Here is a 9,185-nt window from a genome sequence, read left to right as displayed (position 1 = left end):
ACATGCGCAAACCTCGAGGCACACAGCCCAGCAAGCACAGCCAAATATGGAGTTGTTCACAGCAAAGCTGTCAGGAAGTCGGCACCATCTTAGAATGGCAGCTCCCTACACCCCTTGACTTGTGTCTCTCTTTCCATCTCTTCTGTGAGGTCCACGGAGGAATGACAGACTCCTACCCATATACGGAGTAATTTACAGACAATAAGATTATAGGACCATCCTGAAGGTTTAGCAGATAAAGGCCCTTGCTATGCCTACATACACATACAGTAATAATAATGATAATAATCAAAGGGTTTGAAAATTCAATCGCACTGTGGCATTTTGGTTAAGCCTTAGATGCAGACACACGTCCGTCTGAGGGACACATTGCAGCTGAGTCAGTCAAAGTCAGTCAAAAAGAGAATCAACTTATTATTTTTTTTTTGGCTACAACTGCAAGCCATTTGTGGGAAAAGCTCCCACCGGCCATGAGCACATCCTGATTATTTGAACCACTTATATGCATACGATAATCACTTCAAATGATGCTTCTCTGAACGTATAGTTAAAAAAGAGAAAATTCAGCAGAAAATGGTTGCCGAAGAAACATAAATACTGTCTGTGGAATGTTGCTTGCTAATTGGTGTTTACAACAATGGACTTCTAATGTACCATTGGAATCTAAAGATGCAATCTTTAAGCTCCCATTCAGAGACAGTTCCTGTTTACATGTTGTCTGGCCTTTAGCTACACCTTGCAGGAAATCATTTTTTAAATGTACAAATACAGTCAAGTATTCCTAGCACCTTTTTGGAATAGCGGGCCATGTATTTATTTAGTGCCTATTTCAAAACAGTAAGCTATGTAATGTGATTTCATTTGTTTAACTGCACGCTGAGCCTATAAAACTGTGTGTATAGTTGATCGACCCCTTGAATGCCCCAGTTAGAAGAGAGTAGCAAAACTGTTTCTTCAACGTGTCTGTTGAATGAATGACTGACTGAATCTGCAATTTTCTTCAATTTGGCGGAATGAGCTCCATTGCCTAAATAAAACGAAGCCATTTCTCCTTGCAGTTATGTGCACTTCAACTCAGACTGTTATTTTAATATTCCTTTCTCCTGCTGCACTTGGGACTGTAGTTGGGTGCATCATTTTCCCTTCCGGTTTTGCTGGTGTCTCCTCTTGCATTTCCTCTTCCTCTTTTTGTTACAATGTTAATATATCTGTGTGTGTGCCGGTGTGCTTCTGTCTGTCTGTCTGGTGTGTGTGTGTGTGTGTGTGTGTGTGTGTGTGTGTGTGTGTGTGTGAGCCAGAAGAGGACTTGGGATCCCCAGCCCTGTATTTTCAGGCATTTGCAGGCCACCCAGCTCAGGGAGCCAAATTCTAGTCCTCGTGATTGCACAAGCGATTTCAAGATCTGAGCTGTGGTGTTGCTCCTCGGGTTGGCCTCAGACTTCTGCACTCAAGCCATGCCCTTGTCTCAGCTTCCTGGGGTGCTGGGATCCAGCACTCTAAGTACATATTTGTTATATTGGAATTCGCTACGTTGCCTGATTCCTTTTCTATTTTATGCGTCAAAGGAAACCACCGAAGTGTCAAAACAAAAAACAAAAAACAAAAACAAAAAAACAAAAAACAAAAAACCAAGATACTGTATTTTGATATTCCTTCCTGTAAGTCTCACTTCCTTATAGTAGGTGGTCATTGATTTTGCATGTTTCTCTCCATGTTGTTTAAAAAAAAACAGATCATGTTGAAGCTCAAGGAGATGATGTACAAATAAACAGAAACAAGGAATGTGCTTTATTTTCTTCAAATACATTAGAGCGTCTTCTTTTATGTGAGCGGCCTTTAGCAGAGTAAGCTCTGAGCCTCGTACCAGGCTATCGGTTTCGTTCAGTCAGCTTTATCCCACTCCCGACGCCAAGCGCACAGCACAGGTGATGGAACAACTGAGTTTACTCACTGCACACTGGCTCATTTCCTCTTATTTTCATTTTGTTGAAGGTTGATTGCTTCTCGCTGCCCACATATGTATACGCTGCTCTGAAAATTCCATGTCAGCACATTGAAATTGAACATTTCTGATGTATGTTCACACACAGACATATCTTCCACAATTTCCTAAAACTTGGGATTTAATCATTAAACACAGACTATGCGTATTTATACATAATGGCATATTTTAGAAGAACGAGTGTGAGTTATTTGACCAAACGGAAAAATAACTTTGCACAAAATAAAAACAGACAAGCAGCAGCCTGGACTGTCATAGGGCTCTTTTTCTTTTTCTTTCTTTCTTTTTCACCCAGAGCTGAGGACTGAACCCAGAACCCAGGGCCTTGCACTCTCTAGGCAAGGGCTCTACCACTGAGCTAAATCCCCAACCCCATAGGGCTCTTTTTATAAAATACTTCTGCAATGGGACATAATGGGAGGCTTTGTTGGAACCTAGTAAACCACTAGATCACAGAGATATTAATATATTTGATTGCTATTTGTAGCTTTACATTCCTCTGAATCTGATTAATTTAGATGCTCTTAACTTCCTGCCCCCAAAGCTCCAAAATTTAGTATAGCCATGCTGAGAAAAATAATCTTTTTGTTCATTTGATTTTAGCCTGGGCTAGTATGGAACTCACTATGTAGCCCAGGTTAGCCACAAGGTTTTGGCTTTGCTCCCTCTTTTGCCTTATAAGTACTGGGATGATGGGTGTGTACACCACACTCAGATGCAACATCTGATCCCCTCCGATACACACCCACACTCACACATTCACACACAATTTCCCAGTAGTTTCAACTTCTTTTTAACTTCTTAAGAACAAGAACTGGGTCAAATAGCAACCACCGGAACCGACTTAGCTTATGAATTTGTTATTCGATGATAAATTCCAACACTGAGGTGCTGGGCAGACACACAGATGAGTGTAGGAGAGCTATAGGGTTAGAATTCAGGAAAGCTGCCATCTCCGAAGATTAGCTAATGGAAGAGATTCCACGGGGGTAGGAAGTGGGAGAGTTTAAAGGAAGGTTGGTTAATACTCAAATTTGTTCCCTGTGTAGCTGTGTTAAATCCCTTCTAGTGTCCCAAACCTTCAGCAAAATGAACAAATGGAACACAGCCTTTGGTCCAAAGAATAGAGGTGAGAAGCATCCAGGTCACTGATTTTCAACCTGTGGGTCGAGATTCTCTTTGTGGGTCAAATGACCCTTTCACAGGGGTGATATCAGATATCCTGCATACCAGATACTTGCATACAGTAGCAAGATTACAGTTATGAAGTAGCAACAACATAGTGTTGTGGTTGGGGGTCCCCACAACATGAGGGACCGTATTCAAGGGTCGCAGCATTGGGCAGGCTGAGAACCAGTGCTCTAGGGGATACCAATGGGGTTTTGATGTGGAGGCTGCAGAGGTCTCTACACTGAGCAATACTACAGAAGCCGGAAGTCAGTGAGGAGACCTGAAGGCATGTGTGGGTCACCAGGGAAGGAATGTACAAGGAGAGGTGCTGGATCATCACTCCTGTAGAAAGGGGTGCAAGCCGTTGTCACCGACAGTAACCCAGGTGCCTTGTGAGTGCAGCTGAATTTATCCCTCACCTGGAACGGAGGGTTTTGTTATAGCTAGGTGGCTAATATTTAAGTGCTTATCATCTATTACCCCGGTAACTGCTGATCCATCACTCCAGCCCCTACCTGTTCATTTTTGAGACAGAGTCTCATGCAGCTCAGGACGGCCTTGGACTCGCTGAGTAGCCTATGATGATCCCTTAACTTTTCTTGAAAGCAGTGCTGTGGGATGTCTTTCTGTATGCTGTGAGTATGTGTTGCTCTGATTGGCTGATAAATAAAGCTGCATTGGCCTGTGGCAAGGCAGCTTAGAGGTAGGCAGGAAATCCAAGCAGATATACAGAGAGAAAAAAGGAGAGGAGAGGAGAGGAGAGAGAGAGAGAGAGAGAGAGAGAGAGAGAGAGAGAGAGAGAGAGAGAGACCAGCCACTGCTGCCGAAGGAGAAGCAAGCTGCCAGCAGACTGGTACCACCACGGTCATGTGGCAAAATGTAGATGAATAGAAATAGGTTAATTTAAGATGAAAGAACCAGCTAGCAAGAAGCTTGCCATAGGCCATACAGTTTGTAAATAACTTTAAGCCTCTGAGTGATTATTTTATAAGTGGCTACGGGACCACAGGGCCAGGTGGGACCAGAGAAACCTTCCAGCTACAAGCGCCAGCAGTTGGAGAAGTTTCCTGCACTCAAGCCTGCGAGACATTTCTTATTCAAGCCACAAGGTGATTGTAACCATCTTCAAGTGTGCCACTCAGTGTGACCTACGTTCACACCGCTGTGTGTAGATCCTTTGAGCTTCTCTCCGTGTGGCATCGGAACTCTGCACATGCGACACACCTCCGTTTCCCTTCCCTGCAGCCTCAGATTTTTAATGGATTTTTTTTTATAAAAAGTTATGCTTGTATTCTCCACTGCTCTAAGCTGCAGATTGTCCCTAGTGCTTGTCACTCAGCGTGTGCTGAATAAATGCCCCCTGGGTGAATTCGAGGTGAAACAAGAGGGAACATTACATGGAGCGGTGGCATTCATCCATTAAACCAAAGGGCACAGCTGGCACCGCTCTTTACTTCCCCCAAACCCTCTCTTTACAGTCCCTCCTTTAAGAATTGGCTCAGAACTGCGGTGTGCAGCCCACCCAGGATCCTCAGGGGGTCCAGTCTCTGGCAGTTTATGGCCCCATTTTAGACAGTGAACATACCTGGTGGCTCTTTTTTTTTTCTTTTGTGTGTGTGTGTGTGTGTGTGTGTGTGTGTGTGTGTGTGTGTGGTTTTTTTTGAGACAGGGTTTCTGGGCATAGTCTGGGTGCCTGTTCTGGATCTGGTTCTGTAGACCAGGCTACAGCCTCGAACTCATGGAGATCCGCCTGGCTCTGCCTCCAGAGTGCTGGGATTAAAGGCGTGTGCCACTGCTGCCTGGCTGCCTGGTAGCTTTCAAAGATCCAGAATTCCTATCTCCTCCTCACCTACCCCATGATTCTGACTTGGGGTCCTAAATATTAGGAGTTTGAAACTCCCACTGGGGCAGAGAGTCTGGGGATTGTGTTTTCCTTTGGCAGATGTTTAGGCCCAGGCTCTTGATCCCTGTGATGGTTCTGTGTGACACATATCTGGAGAATGAAACTTTGCTGGGTCTACTGGAAAACATTTTTGCTTCTCTCCAAAAATATACAGGTGCCCACAGTGTTGGACCCACCTCTTTCTTCTGTCTTGAATGTGAAATGGTGATTTTGCTATGACAGCCATCTTGCAAGCGTAAAGCTCCAAGCAAAACAAAATAAAACAAACCCTGACAAATTAAGAATGGAGAAAAAGAAGCTTGGCCCCAAGACTGTCCAGCCTTTCTTGGTAAATAAACAATAAATGTTACTACCGTGTAAGCCACCTAGACCATTGGTTTTTAACCTGTGGGTTGCAATCCACCCTGGGGTTAAAGGATCATATCACAGGGGTTGCATATCAGATACTTACATTGTGATTCATAACAATAGCAAAATTAGCTACAATGTAGCAATGAAATACTTTTATGGTCGGGGGTCACCCCAACATGAGGAAGTGTATATTAAAGGGTCACAGCATGAGGAAGGTTGAGAACTATTGTTCTTTTTTTTTTTTTTTTTTTTGTTGCTTACGGAAACATTCTGAATACAGGCAAAGACTAGACAAATACTAGACAAAACTCATAACCTGCATGTAGATGAAATATTTTCCAAAATCCTGGTGAAAGCTTTGAAACAATTTGCCTAAATTATATTGGTTATTATACAAGCCCATGCTATTTCACATAAAACACTCTGATGCCAATTATATATTTTTATATATAATATATTTTACATATACTATGCATCAGTTTTTGCATTTGTTTTCATATTTACATATACCCACTATGATAACATTGCATACATACAGAAATATTCCATACATATATAAAAAAACAACAGCTATCCAGTTGTTGAACAATTACTTATTATTCATTAATTCTGCACTAGGAAATTGTTTTGGGTGAGCATGTAAAACATATCAGTGAACAAAACAAACATTCTCCCCTTAAAAATATCCATCATACTAGCTGAAGTGAGGCTTCAGGATAGATAATGTATGGGGCACATGTGAAGATTCAGTTTCCTGAGCAAGCATGGGTACACAGACACAGACTTCCTGCCTTAATTGATTTGTGTGCAGTAACATAATACCACAGATTGTGTTGCTTATGCAGAAAAGAAATACATCCCTTACTGTTCTGGAGGCAGGTGAATCCAACATGGAGGGGTGCTGTGGATATCACTCTGTATAAATAAAATGCTATTTGGCCAGTGGCCAGGCAGGAAGTATTGGCGGAACAAGAGAGAAGAGAATTCTGGGAAGTAAAGGCTGGGGCGGAGAGATAAGGCCAGCCGCTGCCATGACAAGGAAGATGTAAGGTAATGGTAAGCCACGAGCCACGTGGCAAAGTGTAGAATAATAGAAATGGGTAAATTTAAGATAGAAGAAGTAGATAATAAGAAGCCTGCCACGGTCATACAGTTTCTAAACAATGTAAGTTTCTGTGTGTTTACTTGGCTGGTTCTGAGCCTCTGTCGGCTTGGCGGGTGAGAGAGATTTGTCCTGACTGTGGGCCAGGCAGGAAAACTCTTAACTACAGAGGGGCCTCTTATTGTGAGGTCTTTTCTTGCTGTATGATTTGAAATAATATGCATGCTTAGGTCTATAGTTACTGAGAAAGCCACTAACCTCGTCATAGGTGTCCCACCTCATGACTTCATGTGATTGTAATAGTCCACTACTGATAAATACCTCAATACCCCAGCACATGGATTTTAGGGGCTATTACACCATAGAAATATCTGTATAGAAATTATATTCTAGGGGGTGCAAATGGAGGGGAGAAAAATCACCATAATAAGATACATTGTATGTTAAAATTGAAAACATTTAATTTTAAAAACAGAACAGTCTATCAGGTCCGGCAGCACAGCCTGTAATCCTAGCACTTTGGAGGCTGAGGCAGGAGGATCACTGTGGTGATATTTTATTTGTGCTGAAATGTAATATTTTATTTGTATGTTAATAAAGTTTGCCTGGAGATCAGAGGTCATAGGAAAGCCATAAACATAAGTCAGGTAGTGGTAGCCCACACCCTTAATTTGATCACATGTCAGGCAGAGTCTCTGTGTGGTCAAGGACACAGCCAGGTGTGGTGATACACGCTTTTAATCAACCATAGAGACTTGGAGGTCTATATAGACAGGCAGTGAGGGGGAAGTGATGTGGCTGGGCTTCGAGTCGATGAGAAGGCAGAACAGCAAGGCAATAAAGGTGCAGGTTAGACAGGAAGAAGCGCTCTCTGGGGAAGCTACAGCGTGGTGGTAAGCTAAGGCCAGTCATGGCTATTCGCTATTTCTCTGTACTCTCTGGCTATTACCTCTGTATTTGGCTCTGTGTTTCTTATTTAATAAGACTGTTTAGAAATTTGTCTACAGATCACAAGTTTGAGGCCTGTCTGGGGTATATACTGAAACACTGCTTGTGTGTGTGTGTGTGTGTGTGTGTGTGTGTGTGTGTGTGTGTGTTAGAAATTAAAAAGAGGTCAGACTTCATGAAGGGAGGAACACAGTTTACACTTAAATCAGGAAAGGAAGTCAAGCCTTCCCCATGCTCTGTTTTTGTTTGTCTTCCTGAGACAGAGTCCTACTCTGCAGCTGCAGTATGGCCTCAAATTTGTGGCTCTCTTCCCTCTTCCTCCCTAGTGCTGGGATTACAGGTATGCGTTGCTGAGTGTGTCTGGCTGAGATTTTACTTTTGACCTTTGCTGCATCTCTAACTACTTAGAGGAAGGCGTGATTATAGAAAATGAAAGATGTAATCTTAAACACGATACTCGCTTTCTGGATGTGTAGTATAACTGCTATGCGCTCTGTCAAGGGCAAAGGATAGTTACAACTGCTCTCCACAGATAAGGGAAGAAATAAAAGATTTCCCCAGACTGTGTTGAGATTGTGAGTCCTCTGTCCATCTCATGTTCTCATCACACATTTCAAGGCTTAGCATCTTGGAAACCAGAGGCTGACATAATTTTCTGCAGTCCGAATTTGTAGAGTTAAAAACAACACTTTTGTTTGTTCTGGAGGGTGGCAAGGAAGTTCTCACTGTGTAGCCCAAACTGGGCTCAAGTCTGTAATACTCCTGCCTCTACCTCTTGAGTGCTGGCATTGCAAGCTTGTGCCATTGTGCTCTGCCCAAACAATCATTTTAAGAAAATAATAATTAGGGATGAAGAGATGGCTCAGCTGTTAAGAGCATTGGCTGCTCTTCTCGTGGACCAGGGCTCTATTCCCAGCACCTACATACAACTGTCTGCAACTCCAGTTCCATGGGATCCATCACCCTCTTTTGGCCTAAGCAGGTTCCAGGCACACAAATGATATATAGACATGCATGCAGGCCAAACATCCAAACACATAAAATAAAAATGAATAATTACCTGTGTTCTAGGTACTTGTGTGTCTGTGAATGAGCCTAAAGAGGCCATGCTCAAGGAGCTAGCTTGTGCAAACAGGTGTCATGGAGGTTGGTTTGTTTGCTTCTGGATCTGGTAATATTTAATGAATCACTGAGGGGGTTGAACATGCTAGACAAGAGTAGTGTAACTGATTTTTGTTCTTACCAATGAAGCCTAAGAGTTAAATGGATTTTCTCCACCTTAGCACATCTTAAAATAGGTAGTTCCGTGCACCTGGGTTTTCTAATTGAATACAGCATCTTTTCCTCCCTCTTTTTATTGTGACAAGAACAAGCAATAGGTATTGGGGAATGTTAGTGTAATGTGTGTTACATTCCTTTATATGCTGTGAATATTTATTTAATGATGCAAAGATGTGTTGCATTCTTTTATGTTGCATTTGTTTAACTCTGTGAAGCTGTGTTACTTTGCCTGTCTAAAACACCTGATTGGTCTAATAAAGAACTGAATGATCAATAGCAAGGCAGGAGAAAGGATAGAAGGGGCTGGCAGGCAGAGAGAATAAATAGAAGGAGAAATCTGGGAGGAAAAGAAGAAAGAGCAAGAGAACAAGGAGAGGGCGATGCTAGGGGCCAGCCACCCAGCCACCCAGCCACACAGCCAGTCACAG

Source organism: Onychomys torridus, chromosome 21, assembly GCF_903995425.1.
Source record: "Onychomys torridus chromosome 21, mOncTor1.1, whole genome shotgun sequence".
NCBI classification, from domain to species: Eukaryota; Metazoa; Chordata; class Mammalia; order Rodentia; family Cricetidae; genus Onychomys; species Onychomys torridus.
This window is presented reverse-complemented; position numbering follows the sequence as displayed.